This window comes from Falco cherrug, chromosome 6, assembly GCF_023634085.1.
Source record: "Falco cherrug isolate bFalChe1 chromosome 6, bFalChe1.pri, whole genome shotgun sequence".
Classification (NCBI taxonomy): domain Eukaryota; kingdom Metazoa; phylum Chordata; class Aves; order Falconiformes; family Falconidae; genus Falco; species Falco cherrug.
Window position 1 is genome coordinate 72,601,643 of NC_073702.1, and position 20,294 is coordinate 72,621,936.

Consider the following 20,294-nt stretch of genomic DNA (forward strand, 5'->3'; position numbering starts at 1 on the left):
GACAGTGGCAGATGCCTGTGGCCCACTGATAACACAAACCAACCGCGACTTCCTGAAGGTGTACATTGGGGAAAGCTCCTCATCTTGTGCAGTGGCTTCTGGAGGTGAAATGGTGGGGAGTGAGCAGAGGGGCCAGGAGGAGAAGCAGCATCTCTGAGAGCATCCACTGCATTACAATCATAGACTCACAGAACAGTTTGGGTGGGAAGGGACCTTCAAAGGTCATCTAGTCCCACCCCACCACCACAGGCAGGGCCCCCTCCTCCTAGCCCAGGCTGCTCCCAGCCCCGTCCAGCCTGGCCTTGAGCCCTGCCAGGGATGGGGGCACCCACAGCTGCTCTGGGCAGCCTGGGCCAGCGCCTCGCCGCCCTCACAGGGAAGAATTTCTGCCTCATCTCTCATCTCCATCTCCCCTCTCTCATGTAAAGCCATTCCCCCGTGTGCCATCGCCACCTGCCCTTGCCCAAAGCCCCTCCCCAGCTTTCTTGCCGGCCCCTTTAGGCACTGGCAGGTGCTCTAAGGTCTCCCTGCAGCCTTCTCCTCCCCAGGCTGAGCCACCCCAGCTCTCCCAGCCTGTCCCCACAGCAGAGCTGCTCCAGCCCCTGAGCATCTCCGTGGCCTGTCATGCCTGTTGGGACCCTTGAACACACCACGTTACAGCACAAAGGGCATTAAAGGGTAGGGTTGCATGTGTTCAAGCGGGATGGGAGATGAGCAGCAGAGAAAACAGCACCTGGATGAGCACTGCGGGGTGGGACATGGCAGACACCACTGGTCAGCTCTTGGCTGACGGTAGGTGAAGCACAGGTTGACTTGCTTGAGTGCAAACACTCAGTTTACACCATGGAGTTGCACCCTCCCCATTGAATCCATCTGCTCAGGAGACAGTGCAGGTGTCAACACTGGGGTGGGTGCTCTTGATGGGTGCTGGTGAGACCTCCAGGGCAGTAGTCCCACCGCGGGGTAAGTTCAGCCTCTCCCAGCCCCTGAACAGCAGCTGCTAAATGAGATGAGCTGAAAAATAGCATCCTTCAGGCCAAGGAAATCAGAGCTGCGTAATAGTCTGCTTATCCCAGAGTCACCCTGTGCACTGTCTAGAGCGAGAGAAGAAGCCAACAGGAAACATAATTAAAGCAAAAAGAGAGGATTTAGATCAAAATTGCCAATTTGGCTCTGATTCCAAACTTTCCCAACTGGAGAAATACAAATCTGCAATTCTGATCTGTACCATTTATCAGGACGGCTTCTCCAAAGAGCGGGGCTCCCCGTCTCTGCCTCAGGTACCACCTTGACCAAAATAAAATGAGAGGTTATGGAAAGCACATCCCAGAGGTGCAGTGCCTGCCCTTCAAGCACACGAATTTCTCCAGACTCGTCGACAAGGTCATATTTTTAATTTTACTCAGAGTGATGCCTTGGATTGTTTTCAAGTCCTGGTCAATCAAAAGCATCTTGGGGCTGTGTGGGGTCAAGCACGTTCTCTAGCAAAAGAGAAAAGCTCCTCGAGCAATCCCAGAAATGCCAAGGGAGGGCACGTGGCAGAAAAGCTGGAGCAGGAGGCACAATGCAGCCGGTGAAGTTTGGGACTGACAGAATGACGGGGAATATTCAGTTCCAGAATGGAGAAAAAAAAAAAGAAAGAAAAAAAACAAGAAAAAAAAAACCTGCAAAAACTTTACTAAAGATGATAATTGCTTTTATGAGAGCTGCCAAGGATCTGCTGGCAAGGGACTGAAAATGAGGCAGAATAAAAGAGGAAAGGGAACAGCACAGTGAAGAAATTAATAGTGGGAGTGATGCCTTTTCACATTTAATTCTCCTTTTAAATTTACTGTTAAAGGGGCTGTATTTCAGGGGAAGTCATTGATAGCTACACTTCCTAATTTGCTCTCCAAAGCAAGTTTCAAAACCACTCGACCTTGCCACATCCTTAGGAGAGAGGTAAATAAAATGATCCCCCTTTCAACACGAGGTGGGGAGAGCGAAGCCTCGGTCAGATCTGCAGGCTGAGGTAATCAGGGATCTTCAGGGATTTCACCAGTTTCCATCATCTGCCAATTTGCCCAGGAAAGTTTTGCCACCGCTCCCATGGCTCAGTGACAGGCGTGACAAAAAGCCAGGGGATGAATAAAAGAAATCTGAACTCCTGCTTCACGCTGTGAGTTGAACTCGCACTGATTTCAGTGGGAAATGGGGTCTCGTGCTTACACCAGTCATATGCTTGCAAGAAGCCCAGTCCAGCATCTTCTGTGAACTTGTCCCAGTCCTTCAGAGGGGTCTGCTGAGTAGGAAACGCTGGAGCCAGGAGCAAAAACTGCTGCATGGATGTGACCTGTGGGAAGGCAGGAGATCTGATTTCCCCTATTGCAGCAAGGTGCAAAAGGGGCTGGAGGTGATCTAGGCCCCCGGTGCAAATCGAGGGGAGGTCGGTGGCTTCTGCAGGAGTCAGGAAAACGGTGTACAGGCTCACCGGAGTGTGAAACCAATGTCTTTGGAACTCCCAAATAGGAGTTCCCAGTGTCTACAAGATCTCCTGAGCAGTGCCCTGGGCATGGCAGCAATCCCCTGTGCTCCCGGGTGGCTTTGCTTTTCTCGGGTCTGGCTCATGGGGGAAGGGGTTTGGCCCCATGGTCCAAAGCCCCTGGCTGCACCAGGAGAGCTACCACCACTGCCGCTCCCCACACTGGCACTGCAGAACCCACCTTTGCTGGGCAGCAGTGGATTAACAGGATTTTAACAGCAGAAGCCACAATATTATCCCCCCAAATGAGAAAACTCGATCTCTGACACAGTTCCATCTACATCGGCCTTCCCGAGTTCACTGGTGCCTGGTTTTTCACCAGCCCCGCCCGTAAAGCAGGTGCTCCAGCAAGTTTCTGTGATAGTTTCCTTGGGATAAAGTGTTTTCCCTCACATGTTTATGTTTCTAATTGCATAAACATAAAAACGAGCACAGTTTTTGTCATCCTGAATGTACTAGCACCCCCTAAACCACCAGCCAGGCTCCGGCAAGGGGGTTCATTAGCGGCACAAAGATTCATTCATAGCCAAGCCGATTTCCCTTTTAGAATAAAATTTCAGGATTTTCTTGTCATTCTCCCATAGGTCACATAACTCGGAATGCCACACGCCTGACGTCTTCAGCGATGACGATGGCTGCATCTTTCATCTGTTGTTTAACGGTGCGTGAGTCTGCTTATCTCGTCATTATACCCAGCATGATGGTATCTGAGGAGGCTGAAAGTAAAACTGCTCCATCCAAAAGGGAAAATCTAAAATCAGGAATTGTATAGACTGTTTCTAATCTGCAAGATGATCCTTTCCCATTCCACTAATGATTTTAAATAGATGAGTTTTCTGGCCCGAGCATTAGCCATTAATGAAACGGCCCCATTCATCTGCAAATGTGGCGATGCTGCGTTCAGCGTGGGGTTACTGGAGGGTGGTGCAAGCAGATTGTGCCGTTATCTTACATTTTGCTAATCCATGCCTAGATCCTAATATAAATAAGGGCATTTCTCCATTTGTTTTCTCCTCCTTAGGGCTCCAAGGGGTGGTTTAAGAGCTGGGGATAGCTCCTACAGAGTTCTGCTGACCCTGCTGGCCTCATTTTAACCATGAGATACATTTTTTAACCACAATATACACTTTTTAGCATGGTCCGTCGTGATATCAGAAGGAGGAATGTGTTTAAACTGGAAGAGGGGAGATGGAGATGAGAGATGAGGAAGAAATTCTTCCCTGTGAGGGCGGCGAGGCACTGGCCCAGGCTGCCCAGAGCAGCTGTGGGTGCCCCATCCCTGGCAGGGCTCAAGGCCAGGCTGGACGGGGCTGGGGGCAGCCTGGGCTGGGGGAAGGGGTCCCTGCCCGTGGTGGGGGGTGGGACTGGGTGGTCTTGAAGGTCCCTTCCAACCAAACCATTCTGCGATTCTGCAATTCTGTGATTAGATGATGGGAAAAGGGCTGGCACAAGGCTGGGAGTCCTGCCTTGGCTCTCACCCTCCAACCTCCCCAGACTATTTTTACACCATCTAAAGAGCCAACACCCTCCAGTATCAGTGGAGAAGCCCTCCTGGGGTTGTGATGCCCATTCCCTGGCAGAGGCAACCTGAACCCTGAAGGTCTCCAAAGGGCAAATCCCTTGTCAGAGCTGCAAAACCCAAAGGCTTGGAGGTACCCGTGCTGCTGGTCTTAGTGAGACATCAAGGTGTCCGACTGGGGGAGGGTGAAGAACAGACTTGTGATTTGGAGTAAAATCTTGGAGATTTGGCTAATGTGGGCTGAATTATCAGCAGAAATCATGTCAATATGCAATTAGCTCAGCATCTCTACTTTTGAGCTTTGCACCAGTTTTTTCTCCACCAAGACAAAGCCCCTGTTTCCCTTGCCAGGGGACTTGGCACACCATGGGGTGCAGGCAGGGTGCTTCCTCGGGGGACTCCTCCTCCTCCACCCCCCTGTGGGTCACTGCATCCCCTCTCCCCTCCTCAGCACCCCTCCTCTCGCAGTGTGGCCACTGCCGGAGAGGGTGTGCAAGTGCCAGAGAGGGTGTGCAAGTGCACGTCTGCTCACTTGCTAACGCCTGAACTTCCTGCAGTTTTTACAGCAACGTATATATATATATTTATGGCTAATCCGGGAAGATTTTCCCTGCTTTGTCTTCTCTGTAGTTAGCTGCAGAGTGTCACCTCTCCTGTACATCAGTCCTGCAGAGAGGACCGGATGGAAATTGTCACATTTTTCCCCTCCTGCTTATGTTAAATCTGATGAGGCTGGCTATGAAATAAAGGGCTATCCATTGCCAGGCGGTGCCTGCATGTCACTTGCTCCCCCTCAGTCCCGGGGTGCAGTCTGGGGAGCACCCTGGGGGCTGCCAGCACCTGCCCTGCCTGTGGCTCAGCACCCAACACTGTCTCTGTGCGAGGCTGGGGTCCTCCTCCTTCTCAGCTTGCAGCTATGATTGATTACAGCCACTCTTTCATCTGAAGAAATCAGTGAAATTCATGGTTGCGTGGGCAAACTGCCTGCTGCAAAGTCCAGCTCTCCCCATGGAGCTGCAGAAACCGGAGCTTCATTTTGCACCTAAAGAATTGCATTTGTCATTACAGCTACCAAGAAAAGTAAGAAAAATAAGTAGGAAAGAAAGACTTTTTTTTACAGTGAGCACAATCAGTCACTGCAACAACCTCCCCAGGGTAGTTCTAGGTCCCCATTGCTGGAAGTTTTCAAGATGCGATTGGGACAGGGTGCTAGATAATCTCATCTAGGCTCCTTTTCGCTGGACCAGGTGATCTTTCCAGGTCCCTTCCAGCCCGGACTGTTCTATGTGCTATGGCCCTATGATCTCCTAGGCACAAATTTGTCTAAGCCAAGTTCTTGCCTCTTGTAATTGAGCCTCTAGCAGAGCTCCAGCTGAGCAGTCACAAACCGTACTCTTGGCAAGTCACGATTTACATCAATTCTATACTAATATGAGGTTTGCAGCAATTTAACTATATCAGCGTGGCTGCACTAATGCTAAAATCTTCAGCCCAGGCGAGATCTGCCCAGCAGTGCCGATGGCCTGAAACAGCGGCTTTGGAAAAACTTTGAATCATACCCGTTTAATTATGCAGCCCAACAGCTCTAAAACCGAGGACTCAAGTCAGTACTATTAGCTAATTTGGCAGGTAACACAGTATTAAATTCAGGAAAGGAGGGAAGATTAAGGAATTTCAGCAAAAGCAAGAAAGCCCTGTGAAAGCAGAGAAAGCGAAGAGCTGTGTTGGAAGGAGCATCCGAAGTGCCGTGTGTCTGCAGGGAAACAAAGCGGATTTGGGCATGAAAAGCTGAAAGTAGCTTTTATACACTAAGCCGCCTGCTGTCAAGATTTCTATCTCTCTTTTCACTTATCATCCATTGACTTGGATCTTGGGGATAATATTTTAGCTCCTGAACCAGTTCCCAGTGATTTTGTGTTTGACGAAGGTCCTACAGGCTTTGGTGGGAGAGAATCAGACCTTCCATGAGAAAACACTGTTGTTTTATGTTTTGCAAGGCACTGTGTCACCATACACCCACTAAACAAAGAAAATCAATCCAGAGGATCACCAAGAAAGGGAAAATTGAACGTCCTCTTCCTCTGACCTCCAGTTCCATCTTCAAGTTACCTGTATTTTTGGAAATATGGCTACAATCAGGTGGTAAAGACATTGGTGCAGTTTGCCTGTGTATGCTTACAGAGGAGGTTTGAGGCAAGCCAGGCTCTCTGCCTTCCTTGCTGGCTTGTTTCCACTCAGAATTCAGCAACTGGAGAACTATTATTGGATATTTCATACATAGCAGATGGCTCTGCATTTGCTGAATCCTAAATGAAAATCACTAAGCCAGCAAGAAAATAATATTCCATTTTTCACTGTCCTTGGACTTGCTGTGGTCTCTCTGGGAAGAAAGCAGAGCTTCCCCGGGGAGGCCAGCTGCACAATTCGAGAAGCACTGTGACTACGAGAACAAAAGGGATAGAAGAAATAGTAAGTATTTCTCCGACGTGAAATGTTAGATTAATTTGTCATCTGCATGGGCAGAGAGAGAGCTGCATGGCTGTAGCAGCAGTAGTTCTCTGATGTAGAAGATCAAGTACAAAGGTAAGAAATCAAACCTCTAAGGGAACAGGGAGGCAGAGTTAAAAAACCCAAGAAACCAACAAAAAAGAACCTGAGATGTACCAGGGAGAAATCCTGACACAGAGAAAAGTTTTTTTTTCCTGAGCTAAGCAGCCACATTTTGATGCCAGGATCTTAAAGCACTATACAAATACAAATTAAACCTTGTAATCTGGTACTTCAGTAAGTATTGTTATCCCCAGTTCTATCAGTGAGGAGATAGACACAGGCAAGTTCAGCAACTTTCTCACTCTTTCAAGTCACGTCTGCAATGTAGCTGTGTCCACAGCTCCCATCTCCAGCTCCCAGCTCTGTCCTTCCAACACAAAACCTGCCCGGCTTCCATGAGCAGATTCCTCAGCTCTTCACAGCACGAAAATACCACCACAAGGCTCTCCCAGGACAATCTCTGCCTCCTTTGCTGAGCAAATCATGAAGAACCTTTCCCCCCCCCTCCCGGCATATGCACATGTGTAAAGGGGTATGGCAAAGTCCTGGAGCCCCAAACCCTGTAATCTTAATTTAGGCGATATCCTCCGGCATAACTCTGTAGAACCAGAATTTCCCCAATTATCCCAAACTGTGTTAATCAAGATGGTTTCAGCAGTTGCGCAAAGCCTCGAGGCAAAGAAACATTCAATATACGGACATCTCCAACTGTACAGTGTTGGTTTTCAAATCTTTTATCTGTTATTTCATAGTCTATTTATAGACTCATTTAGGTTGGAAAAGACCTTTAAGATTATCAAGTCCAACTGTAATTAGTTTTTACTTTTTGGCCAATGTAAGACCAGTAGTGGAAGGCCATCAGTCTTTGCCTACAGTGTTTTCTCTGTCTTTTCAGCAAGGTAAACCCTGCGAAACTGGCTTGTACAGAGTAAAGTTATGCTTTCTAAGAAGCCAATCAACAATACCAGCATCCATAGCCCCTTGGCAGATCTTCCCAGCAGTGGGGTTAACCCAGCCAGCTTTTCAGAAGGAGAAAGAGGATGATGTGCCGCTTCCAAGAGCATCTCACCTCCTCCCAGTCTGCTGTTGGTAGCACTGCCTGATTTGTTTGCAAGGGCAGAGCCAAAGCCACTAATAAAACTTGCATTCAAAAAATTGAATAAAGAAGTGGAAAGTCTCCACATAAATAAGGAATCACTTTATGGTTCCTTTGGGCTTTCCATCTTTTTCTCTTCCTATTCTCCACTTTTTTCCTCATTTACTGTGTTTTCTTCAGACTTGTTTTCATCCCTCTGGTTCTTTTAAATGCTCTCCATGAGATGCAGCTCTTTTCTGACTGACCTTCAGTTCTTCTGAGTTCTCACTATTTCTTTTCTCTGCTCTCACTTCTGTCCCCTGTCCTGCCTCTACCAAAACAGTGCCCAAATGTCTCCCAATCCCGTCCGAATCCATCCTTACAACACCCCTATGAATGAGGAATTCTGTTGCCACCATTTTGCAGACTGAGGTGTGTGAATTCGAGGAACTAAGGCCGGGATTTATGTCCTCTGGTGATACCTGGTGGTGGGGTGGAAATTAAAGACCTGGCTGCACAGGGTTCCCCGGGAACCCATGGGAAGAGCCAAGACAGTTCCCAGATTGCCCAGGGGCTCTTGGTGTTGAAGGTGGATGGGGCAACTTGCTTGGGAAGCCTGGATGTCACAGTGAGTGCTAGAATGAGGTGGGATGGAGCTGCGCATGTGCAACGACCCCAGGTCACACAGAGTTTCTGCTTTTTAATGAAGGCGTGATCTCCGATTTCTCCTCGTGCTACTACTTCTCCTTATTCCCATGGTTCTTCCAATCTGACTTTATTTGTCCATCTTCCTCTCTGTTGTAGTCATTCCCCTTCAATACGGACATTGTGTGGTTTCTTCCTGCATCACTGAGGTCTCTTCTTTCCTCTTCCTGAGTTCACATTGCCTTGTCTTTCCCTTTCTCTCACCTGCCCGCCTGCATCACCGCACAGCACTGGCTCTCCCAAAGCCAGCAGGGAGGCAACAGCCAGGGAGCTGGTGTCCTGCATCAAAAAGCTGTTCGGAGACTAGAAACAAAAGTAAAAATAAATAGCTGGTTTTCATCTTGACTACAAGGCTAATGTTACTGCTGCTTAGGATTCTGCAGTGTGCCTAGTTTTTAATGCATTTATTAAAAGTCTGATTGGGAGAGGTGCAGTAATGATAGGATTTGCTGGCGAGGCTTGGTTTGGCCATGTCTAGAGAAAACACAGGTGTTTTTCGAAGGAATTGATGCAAATCAAATCAGCAGCAACATGGCGGCAGGTAACATCGGTGAGAACTGCAATGGAATATGCACTGGGAGGAAAACTACTCTTCAACTAGATCTTTCAAGAAAAGGACAAGCACACCATTGTAGACAGATCTGTGAAGAGCTCTGCTCAGTAAGCGATTTGATAGAAAGCAAGCAAGCAAATTCTTTGGTTACACAAAAGATAGTATGTAGAGGAATCGTATGTAGCATCTTTGTGGAAATTCACAGCTGCCTGTCTCTAATCCTGGCTCAAACAGGGTACTGCAGAACAGGAGAGGATTCAGAGCGGCTCACGGCAGTGAGCATGATCCTCCTAACAATATTAACTCATACGTCAGGGCAAACCGATGCTATTTCGTTACAAGACAAGGGGAACGAAAGCTGCCATTTAGGCCCAAATAGGACAATTGCGGGATGCTAACTGCAGTGCAGCTATGGCTGGGGGGGACCAACTCTCAAACTAACTTCACAGAAAGATTTCTTGTTGACTGTCAGTTTGCTAATGCTTTAGCTCCTCACTGCATTTGTTGCAACTCGGTAGTAAGTTGACTCAAGGGATCCCATACTAGACGGTCTTGACTGTACCAGAGGGTGAACACTGCATGTGTTTTACCTCTTGATCTACATTAGAGACATCACGCACAAATTTCACTCTGGGGTGGGGGCTCAGCTCTTTGATGTGACCCCTACCAAAGGGGACGCAGAGAAACAACATAAACAGAGCTCCCATCTCCTGTGTCATGTGTCCAAGAATCATTAACTACTAGCTGGTGCCACGGACAAGTAGTTATTCCTTCAGCAGGACCACAAGATCTTTCAGACTGTATTTAGTAAGACCTATTTAATTCCATTTTCACAGTGTATTTCTAAATCTGTCAGTACACCGTCACCAAACTATTGAGCTTTAATATTGACTAGCCATAGTGACTGGTAAATCATGTCAAATGTGTGCGCAGTTTGCCCAGACATAATTTTTCTGGCAGTTGTTCTTTTTTTGTATGGGTAATACTTTAGCTCACGTCTCTTAATAATGTGGTCTCGTTTCATTCCCAGGATTGGAACTTATATCAACTTGGTTATCAGATTTTACATGATGTAAGTTTATGGTAGCGGGTATTTTTGTGGTAAGAGGTTGTTGCTGAGAGAGCCTACTAAGCTCTCAGTAGTCTCAACAGCAACCAGTTGCATCTGGGAACAAGCTGTAGCAATGCTAAAAATATTCTCTAGTTTTAGTCCTGTTTTTTGTAAAAAAAACCCCAAACACACACATTTCTGTTGGTTTTGGTCCATGTTTTATGATCCCAATATGACTTCATTAATTTTCATTTGATTTCTAAATTTGACATTCACTGTCATTGAACGTGATGCATGGTACCTCCAAATTTAGGCAGTTCTTCGTTAGTTTCTGTACTGAAGGAGTTAAAACCTTTCAGCTCATAAACCAGTACTACTTAGGTCTCCCACGATGTTGTATACCATTACACCCAACCCATTCGTGTGTACATGCTGTAAATACTTCCTTTATGGACTTTAGCTTTTGAAAAAAGCCCACAAAACATTTTTTGCCATGCAACAGTGGGGCACCCTGCTGCCTTGGTGCTATTGAGGGGAAGTCTTGTATTGTTAAACGTATGGGTTTCTTTTTCTCAGGAAGGATGCCCGATTTCAAAAGGAGAAAGCTGTGATCTAAACATGTCTCATTCCCGGTTTCAGTTACCATTGCATTCTGGGATTTTAAATTCAGTTTAACCTTAGGCTGCAGTATTCTCCATTCACATGTCTCAGGTCACTTAGATGTCCAAACTCCATTACAATTCGTTTACACTAATTTTCAACCAGTTGGAACAAGGATAACCTCTCCAAGTTGGGTTAATACCTTTTTTAACCCCCACATTTTACCTTCTGTGAACTCAAAAACTGTTGCATCCTGAAGCGTTAACAATGTCGGTGACCTGCTGCAACAACTTTCTGTCATCTTCAAAGCCGTGGAAGGGGTTACAAGTACCGATATGAGGAGGCACCTCCTGCACTGACAGAAACAGGGTTGCTCATGTTTGATGCCAGAATTGCTTTAAATTTTTCCCTGCCCTTGCTCTGCTCCAGTTCCTTTCTCGTTTCTGACTTCAGCCATAGCTGTTGACCAGCAAGGAAAGTTATTGAACACACACAAATGGTGAAAGAAAAGCAACCAAAGCAGAGAAAACCAACATTCAATATTCGGTGATTTTTCATTCTTCTGTGCTACCTGTGGAGGACAAAATGGAGACAATTTTGTTCATGATCTATAAATTTCCAGTTGTGACAAGGGTACCCATCTTCCCTTTGTACTTTGTTGATTTGAAATGATAAAGAACTCACCCTCTAACTACAAATACTGCTTCACGTTTATCCTGCATTTTGTACCGCTGCATTACCACCTTTACCTCTTTCTTCTCTCCTTGACTGCTTCTCCTGTTTTATTCTTGCATTTCTAATCACTTCTGGTGCATCTGTTATCCAGGTTAACGCACCTGCCTCTGCAGGGGTCTCTGGTACAACTAAGGACCTACATTTCGCAGAGGCCAGGAGCTTTGCAGACCCCAGGTAGGCTGAGGCATTTTTAAGGATAAGAAGATACCCAGGACCCCCGTAGCAAAGGCCAACAAGGTTTTTTGGAAAAAATGTTTTTTCTTCTACCTTGTGCTTCAAGCTGCAGCGCAGCTCCTAATGGTTGGGCAAGGGGAAAGATTTTGTGTTAAACCTCTACTGACAGGGACAGACACAACGCAAACCTGGTGATTGCTGTGGTGGGGTCAGCACCGGTGGTGGTACCTGTGGAAAGCCCAGATCCCCAGTTAGTGGGGAAGTTGTGGTAGCATCAGCTGCCTTCTCCTCTTCCTAGCGCATTGATGGGAAGGGAGGTGGAGATGAGGTGTAGGAGCAGGAATCTGGTGTTGTGCGCTGTCAGAAACAACGGAGTGAAGTAGATGGACTGACAGGTCTGTCTAACAGCAGCAGGTCTTCTGCACCTCACAGAACTACTCACGGGTTTAAAAGTAAGCACTTAAGTGCCTATTGGCTGCATGAGGGCTTTAGTGCTCTTCAAACTATTGAAGCAGATGATACTTCAAAGGCATTAAAAGTAGGTTAAGGAAAAGTATTTCACAGACGGACTAGATATCTGAATAAAACTGACAGTCTTTAAGTGCAGATGAGTAAATAGAGGGGGTTCTCAGTGGGATCATCTCTCTAGGGTTGGAGAATAGCTCTGTTTTATTCCCTATGCAGCACTCGTCTCTCCGGTGTGATTGCCAAAAAAGGACAAGTTATACCAACTCTGATGGGAGTTACCATTCCACTTACCAACAGACTGAAACAATCAATTCTTTTTTACATAGGCCACCTAAAAGGCAACAACAAAAAAATAGGGTCAGGAAAAAATGAGAAAATACTCCTTTCTTCTATATTCAGTATTATCGCATTAGCCAAGCACATTACCAGCAGGGGTGAATCGCAGATAGGGGCGAACACAGGCACTGATACCGACATGATCTGACCCAGCACAGCTGACCTGTGCAAGGGCTTGGTACTGGCTGAAAGGAGCTGTTTAACCCTTACCTCTTACCCCTTAATCATCTAGAACAACTCCTTTGCTTCTGATTTAACAAGTCCACTTTGAGGGGCTCTGAAGCATATTTAAATGCATTTAAAAATGTATTTTACTTCTGTGCTTAGATGACTAAAACTGAAAAAGTGTATTTCCCCACCCCCCTTTTTTTAGCATTTTGCTCAGATGAGATAAGGAAATGAGGTTACATGATCTCCCTTTAGAGTTTATAATCAGCCACACTATTTTAATAATCTACATTCAGTTCCGCTTTCTGTTTCTTAAATGCTAGGACAATGCAGCAGTGTTTTGGTTGCAGTCTCCACAGGAAGATATTTCAACAGCCAACAAACAAGATCACCACAATTTTTAAAGTTGTTATTATTATTGCCTTTAAATGTCATGAAATATTTCTACCAACATGAAGTTTTGTAAACCTTTTTAGAAGTAATTTAATTTCGCACCTGAAGTGCTGTAATGTTGGGCATTAAAAATCAGCTTTTAAAAAACGCTCTGAATTAGCTTAAGCAACTTTTTCAACCCATAGGAGATCAGCAGATCCACATGATCTGCTCTAGGAATCCATCGGCAGTAAGTACCATGCATGGTAGTATATTTTGCAAAAACTGGTATCCCTTGTGGCAGTAAATATAAAGCTTGGCATCACCGATTTGAAAACAACAGGGGTTCTGGGTAAACATAAGTGTCATCCAAAATGTGTATACCTATGTGTAACAGGCAGTATTTCTTACCATTAGCACAATACCACAACCTCCTTTTTGCAACCAGCTGTGTCATTAACTCGTCCAGTGTTATAAGGAATGAAACATTTATCCTAGGAAAGACAGGCATTAATAACAGTAACAATAATAACTTAAGTACATAAATACAAACACATTATTAATCATTGACAGAAATCAGCCCACTAATAACGCTTCAAAGCTCTCGAGGAGAGGAACTGTAGGAAACTGAGATTTCCTCTGTATTTTAAATTTGGCCACTTGTCCTCTATCTGTATTAAACAAAAAACCCGATGGTTTAGGAAAAAAAGCTGTTGCTATTTTGTATGGCTGTCCCTCTTTTGACACCATCTGTGGTCAGATTAAATGCTGAGGTCTGAATCAACATCTCTGGGTTTAATCTCTTGTTGATACTTCTGCAGATTGAGAGGGGAAAAAAAAATATTACAGGGGGCTGGCCAGTTGTACAAGTCTGAGTTATACCAGTGCCATCTTAATGAATTTCTTCAGTCAAATGTAAATATGACCCTGGAACGTAGAAACATACATTTTTGTTCTCTGAGGTCTAATAAAAACACAAAAGCTTTCTGTGTGGTTCAACATGGCATCAGAACTGCTTTGTAACATACCCCCGGACCCTCTGCAGCTTCTGAAGCTGAACTTAAAGTATGCTGCGTTTCCTGCAGGACATTAAGTGTTTTCCTTTTAATTGTTTACAATTTGCTCTCTGCTGTGCCTGAGCTTGGAGCCGATACCATAAAAAGCCACTGACAAATCCGAAGTGTTTGCTCTGCAGCCAGGAAAGCAGAAGAAACGTGCGCAGGGGGCTTTTCTACTGACAGGCAATAACTCTGCCGTAAAAGACCCAGCGAAGTTACAAACCACATACTTTTACCCTTGCATCGAGCATAAAATAGGTCACGTTAGAAAGACGCTGTGGCTTTAAGTATTGCCCGGCCTGAGCCGGATTATCATTAGGTTACGTAACTGCTGATGAGCTGCTTTTCATTAAGGCTTCCCCGAGTGGTGCTGGGAGCAGGCGCTGCCTCCAACAACCATCCTGGGGAAGCATTTCCTCCCAGGCGTGCAGCCGCTCTCTTCCGAGCCCCGCAGTCTGCAGCGAGGCCAAGGTGCTCGCACAAACCGGTATGGGCTAAGTAGGTGTCTGAATGCGAAACAACTCATTAACCTTAATGGGGTTGTGCATTAATTTCGGTCAAGGCGTGTTTGCAAAGTTGTAAATGTAAGAGGTTCGGAGGAGGTGTTCAACCTGTGTGTTAAACGCGTCCTGCTCTCAGCTTGGAATCTTTTTTTTTTTTTTTCTATAGTGAAATACACCCTCTGCTGCATAAAACCCCAAACCTCTGGTGGTCTTGAACACTAGTAAAAAGGCTGTCACACAGGAAACGATGGCACAACTTGGCAACAGCACAGCATGCCTGAGACTTGAGGAGGCAGAAGAAAATTAAAGCTGATCTCAGTCATATTTTCATTCGTGCTCAGAAGCCCCACATAGTGTCCAGGTAGTACCTTCAGGTGACATAGTGCTTGTGTCCATTGCTCTGTCTCAAGATGAGGGGGAGGACAAGCGATGTTCATCCTCAGGTCTTGATTCTTTCAGGTGCTGGCTTTTAGCTGTTGTAGCAGCTGATAGTGATGTTTCCCCCTCCAGAGGGACCTTCTTTCTCCAGTTCCCTGGCTGCTCACAGATAGACTGGCTCCATACAGGCAGACACATGCCACAATCCTAGCGACCTGCTAGTCCAGATGCCATCATCAAATGCCATTCTTGTACCCTTCTACCATTTGCTCCTCCCAGTGCTCCCACACCTGGCATTCCTATTCAATCCCCATTCAATCCCCTATTTAGATCAATCTTAATACTTCTCTCGCTTTTTTTAGAGGATAAACAAGTTGGTAGTAACAGAGGAACGCAGCCTGAAGCAGTCAAGCCTGTATTCAGCTTTAATTCATACTCATACTAAGTGGAGGCAATACTATAATCAAAGAAATTATTTCTTACTTATTTACAGTACTGAGTTTGGCCAAGAAGCTTTACAGAACTCCATACTATTAATTTTGCCTTCTTAGATTAACAACTGTACTGAGGCTACTTGTGGCTTGCAAGAAACCCTTAAAATAGGCTGCTTCATAAAATGAAATAAAGCCTGAAAATGGCCTTTAGCCCAAGTAAGTTGTACGGGAAAATAGGCTACAAGTGACAGCATCAAGCAGAGGGCTTATGGCAGGGAACAGGACAACCATGATACCTCAGTGCTGTTTTGGTTGGCAATTCCATAGCTCGTTTGTTGCTTGACCTCTACTTAAACCTTTTAAACACTTCTTTGTATATATAAAATGAAGATAATCATATCCTCTTGTTTTACAAAGTGCTCAGGCTAAAAAGATCTAACAACAGTGAATTATCTGTCCCGTGAGGTACGTTGGAAAATAGAGCTGCCCCAGATAAAGTCTCACCCACCATGTTATCACTTACCTGGTGGGAGAGGCCTTTGTTTTGGATTTAATTCTGGGAAGTTTTGAAATAATTTAATTTTGCTGATGATTTCCTTTTTATTTCCTGTGTATTTCAATAAGACATTTAATCTTGTTCATAATATGTTTTGAAGTCTAATTCATTTAAACTGTCAAATCTTGACAGCTCTGTAATGTACTTAAAACTGGCATTGTTTATCTCTGCATTCCATTTAGACGTGAACTTGCAGACTAAACTAATAAAAATGGTTTATGCTTCTCAGTGCTAATATCACTGAAAACTTACAATGTCCCTGCTGCCTGAGATTAGCTCATATATTACTTTCTCGTGAGGAATTCACAGAGGGGAAATATTCTAACATCAAGCTCGGTACTAGTCGCGAAGGCTGAGCATTTTCTGCCTGAATGAAACCAAAGTGGGCATAGCCTGCAGAGGCAGTGGAGAGCTGGCAGCTCAGGAAGACTCAGGGACTTTTACACAGCTTCCTTCCCTAGCTGCTGTCATGAAGGGAACAGGACCAGAAGGTATCTATTAGCACTTCCACCTAGATGTGTTGCAACGAAGGGTCATGCAGCAGCATGCAGTGGCTGTTAATGTTGCCTCAGCCCCTACCAAGAATGCAATTAAAGGAGAATCAGAAGCATTCCTTCGTTACCTTGTGGACAGCGTGAGTTTTGCAGCAGAGGATTTGTTGCGGGTACATGATCTCAGGTTGCTGCTGTCCACCTCTTGTTTCTCCACCGCTTCCTGGCTCGTTTGGATGCTTTTGCTCACACGCACAGGCCTGAAATTCTCCTAAAAACCAGTTTACTAACTATTTGTCTAGTTCAAGATAGGCAAGACATGCAGCATTTTCTATACAAACGCACCTACAGTTAGCCAGGTTGGGATGAGTATTACTGATTCCCAAAATGACAGAAAACAACTAATAAGCCTGCAATCGCAATTCCCTGGTCTTTTACCTGCCAAAGGGTTAACTCTGGCTTATCCTACCCATTCCCTCCACAGGTGCTCCAGAGATAAGGAGGCAGTTATGAAATGCAGCTTGCACAGGCTTTTTCTGGGAAGCAGAGGACCTCAGAGGGTAACCGCATGGACCCCTAAGCAAGGTGCAGGCTTCCGAGGAGGACAAAAATCCAGATTGGATGACAGCATGGGTGACCACACTGGATGGTTTTGCCATTTTTTGTGTGTTTGACTGGGCCTTTTAAGGACAACTTGTTTTGTTGTAGCACAGGCATTCTCAAGGCCCTGAGGAATAAAGAGCCCCCGTGGAGGAAAACAAGCCACCTGAAGCTCTGGTTTATTTTAACTGTTCAACCCATTGAGCTGTTTTGCCTCATGACACACGAGGTGTTTGGGGATTTCACAGTTCCACAGAGAGGACGAATATCGTAACCAGACACAACCTGAATGTGATAAAATAGTTGACGGAGCAATTATGACAGTTCCACGCACGGCAGCTTTGCGTGGAAGTAACCAAAAAATGACAGCAAGGAGACTGCACAGCAGGTCGAGATCTGCGTGGGATCGTCTCTCACCCCATCCTGCTTACTGAACTTCGTTTTGGTCTTCCCAGCTGTTCCCAAAGCACATGGCTGCCCTTTTGATGCCCAGATGGAGAACAACGCTCCCGCAAGATGAAGGCCTCTAAGTCGTCTTTGATGCCTCGCCAGGGAAGGCGAGTGGGAAACAAAACCTGACAGGTACCTCGAGCACAGGCAGCCTCCCCCCCCCCCAGGGCAGCAGCTCCTGGGGGCTCCGGGAGCCCTGCCGCAGCCTCTTCACCCCGGGGCACTGGTTGCCGGGGCCTGCCCCGACGGCCGCGCCTGGCCCGCGGGGTGCCCGGGGAGGTTCGAGGCGTGGGGAGGGCAGGCCCGAGGCCGCCGTGGGGCCGGGGTGATGGCGCCGGGGCCCCCCCGGGGCTCCCCCCCGGGGTACGGCGCTGTCCCAGCCCCCCAGGCCGCGGCGGGCAGGCCCCGGCCGCCCCTTCTGCCTCCAAGATGGCGCCCGCCGGCCCCTGCCCGCGGGCCGGCGGCGGAGGGGCCGCGGCGGAGGGGCCACGGCCTCCCCTGCGCCTCTGCCCCGCGCTGCCGCCGCTCGGGCCGGGCCTCGGCGAGAGGCCGCCGGTGGGGGGGGGGGGTGGGGGAGGGAAGATGGCGGCCGGCGGCGGCTGAGGGAGGAGGAGGGACCCGGGCCGGGCCGCGGCGGCCTCCTCCGACACCGCCCCCCTCGTCCTCCGTGCCCAGCTCCGCCCCGTCCCGCCGGGAGGGAGAGCGGCGAGCGAGCCGGAGCCCCGCAGCCGTGCCGCGCCGCCCAGGCAAGGGGCCCCGGGTGCCCGGGAGCCGCGCAGCGGGAACCGGGGCCCCCAGCAGCGCCCGCCGCCGCCACCGCTCCGGTCACCAGGATCGCGGCGGGGGCTGCTGCGAGCCGGCAGCACCCCCGGGGCCGCCCCCGCCGCCTGGCCGGGGGAGTCGCTGTCGCGTTGCCCGTTGAGCTGCGCGGCCTCAGCCCCGGCGGGGGGAGGCGGCTGTCACCCAGGCAGCGGCGGCAGGTGAGTGGCGCCCGGCCGCGCCGCAGCTGGCGGCGGGGCGGGCGGGCGGGCGGGCGCGGGGGGGAGGCCGGCCGGGGGCGCCCCGCTCCCCGCCGCGCAGGGCGGGGGTGTGTCTGGCGGGGCCGGCACGCCGCCCCCGGCCCCCGCCGCCCGCCGCAGCCCCCCGGCCTGCGGGGAGGCGCAGCTGTCACGGCGGGGGCGGAGGGGGACGGGGGCCGGGCCGGCCCCCCGCCCCGGGCTGCCATGGCGGCGGGCGGAGCGCGGAGGGGCGCCGCGGCCTCCCCCTCGCCCCTCGCCCGCCCTCCTTCCCTCACGGGGGGCTGAGGAGGGCCGCCCCGGGAGACCCTGCGCGGCGGAGCCCCTCCCGCCTCGGGGCGGCTGAATCCCAGTCCGCCCTCCCTCGGTACCCCCCACCCCTTCTTCTTATTAACCTAAAGTTGATTAAAAAAGTGAGAGAGCAGTTTCCCTCCTCGCCCCCCGCCCCAGCCCCTTCCCGGCTGGAAGATGGCTGAGGGGAGGCAGCGGCGCCGCGGCCGGGCCTGCGGGGGCCCGCGCACCCCCCGGGCCGGGAGGACGCTGCGTTCGGTGGCGTTTTAGGTGACAGCTCTTTGTCTGCCGGTGGCATCGCGCCTGTGTGTGCGTGTGTCCCCCGCCCCGCCGTGGGCGCCGGTGTGCCCCCCGAAGCAGCCCCCCCAAGCCCGGCGGGGCGGTCCCGGCTGTCAGCGCAGGCGGTGAAGTTCAGCGCCGAGGCAACGGCGGGAGCCGGTGGCCGCCGTGAGGTACCGGGGCTGGGGGGCTGCGGGGGCAGCGGGCCCGCCGGGGGTGCCTGGGCTTCCAGGCTGGGGCGGGGTGGGGTGCGGGCTCTGCGGGGGGCTGGTGTCCAGGCTGGCCGCTCCTAGCCGCGGGCTTGTCCTGAATTTGCTTGTTTCTCTCTGGGAGACATGGAGCAGCAGCAGGCTGCCAGTGATCCCGAGTACCTGGTGCCGATGCGAGCGGTAGCCCCGGTTTGTGCAGCTGGGGGGGGGGCTCCCGCCGCTGGAACATGACATTTCCTGGGAGAAAAATCTCTTGCAAAAAGGCTGTTTCCTTCCGATGTGGGTTGCTAGACGCTAGACACGCTCAAGCCCTCCAGTTTCCTAGGTGCGTTTTGACCTTTCGGTGGCTGAGAACTGGGTCGCGCGTTGGGTGATGATCTCCTGATTATTATTATTATTAATTTTTGCACCCAAAAGACTCTGTTTGCAAAGGTGAAAAGGTGTGGAGTGCCGTCTGGGGCTGCTGCCGGCTTCCACTGGAAGCTCGATCAGCATACGGTAGCTATCAATTTTACTACCCCAGTATGGCATAGCAAAAAAAAAAAAAAAAAAAAAAGAGTGACACAGCAAAGTATATTAAAACTGGAAATTTGGACTCGTGTGGGTGGTGCTTGTGTGTTCTTCACCCTGTCTCGTGGCTTGTAGTCTTCGTGTTGCAGGTTTAGACTGAGGGGAAAAAAAGAAAAAGACCGGGTTTATGTGGGCTGGCAGGATATACATACATATGTGTGTGTGCATAAAATTTGCATGTGTGTGTATATAGATATATATATGAAAATATATATATAAGGAATAATATTCCTGGTGAGTTCAAGTAGCAAGAGATGGTAAATCTATATGAACAAAAAAGATGCTTCGTTTACTTTTCTTGAAATGCGCTGTCCCGCTGCAGTTTAGAGGTTGCGATCTTCTGCCTGCAGAATCTTTCAGCAAAGATGTGTGGGTTCTGAACTCTTTATGCTGTGTCCATCAGCTTTCTAATACAAGAGAAAGTAAAAAATGCACCTCAAACACAGAAATTCACATGATATGTGTGCATCTGTAGCTGTATACCTAGGCCTCTGGCAGAGCAGCAGGGAGAGAAACCGGGAGAAGATGGATGCAAAGCCACAGATTTGCAGAGAGGCTTGGGAAGCAGCGTAGTATCCGCAGCTTTGCAGAGCTGTTTTGTGAAAATGATTAAAGTTCAAGTTGCCACTTAA

At 48.7% G+C, this 20,294-nt stretch overlaps 1 protein-coding gene and 1 long non-coding RNA gene across 9 annotated transcripts in view; one reads left to right on the forward strand and one right to left on the reverse strand.

Moving 5' to 3' along the window:
* Nucleotides 1-10,185: 10,185 nt before the first annotated feature.
* On the reverse strand, nucleotides 10,186-16,581 carry LOC114017034 (uncharacterized). The gene is made up of 4 exons (XR_003561838.2): nucleotides 16,379-16,581; nucleotides 12,243-12,282; nucleotides 11,672-11,711; nucleotides 10,186-11,145 (listed from the first exon to the last, which is right to left on the reverse strand). It is a non-coding gene; the product is annotated as an uncharacterized LOC114017034 (long non-coding RNA).
* A 1,425-nt stretch (nucleotides 16,582-18,006) lies between these two features.
* Nucleotides 18,007-20,294, forward strand: part of NCOA1 (nuclear receptor coactivator 1) — a 179,366-nt gene continuing 177,078 nt past the window's right edge. For 5 of the 8 annotated variants that reach the window (XM_055713018.1, XM_055713023.1, XM_055713024.1 and 2 more), the window contains exon 1: nucleotides 18,007-18,277. The gene's annotated coding sequence lies outside the window, so the exon portion shown is untranslated. Of the gene's footprint in view, nucleotides 18,278-18,719; nucleotides 19,057-20,294 lie in introns of those variants that run through there. The other 3 variants (XM_055713021.1, XM_055713022.1, XM_055713017.1) reach the window with 2 other exon arrangements.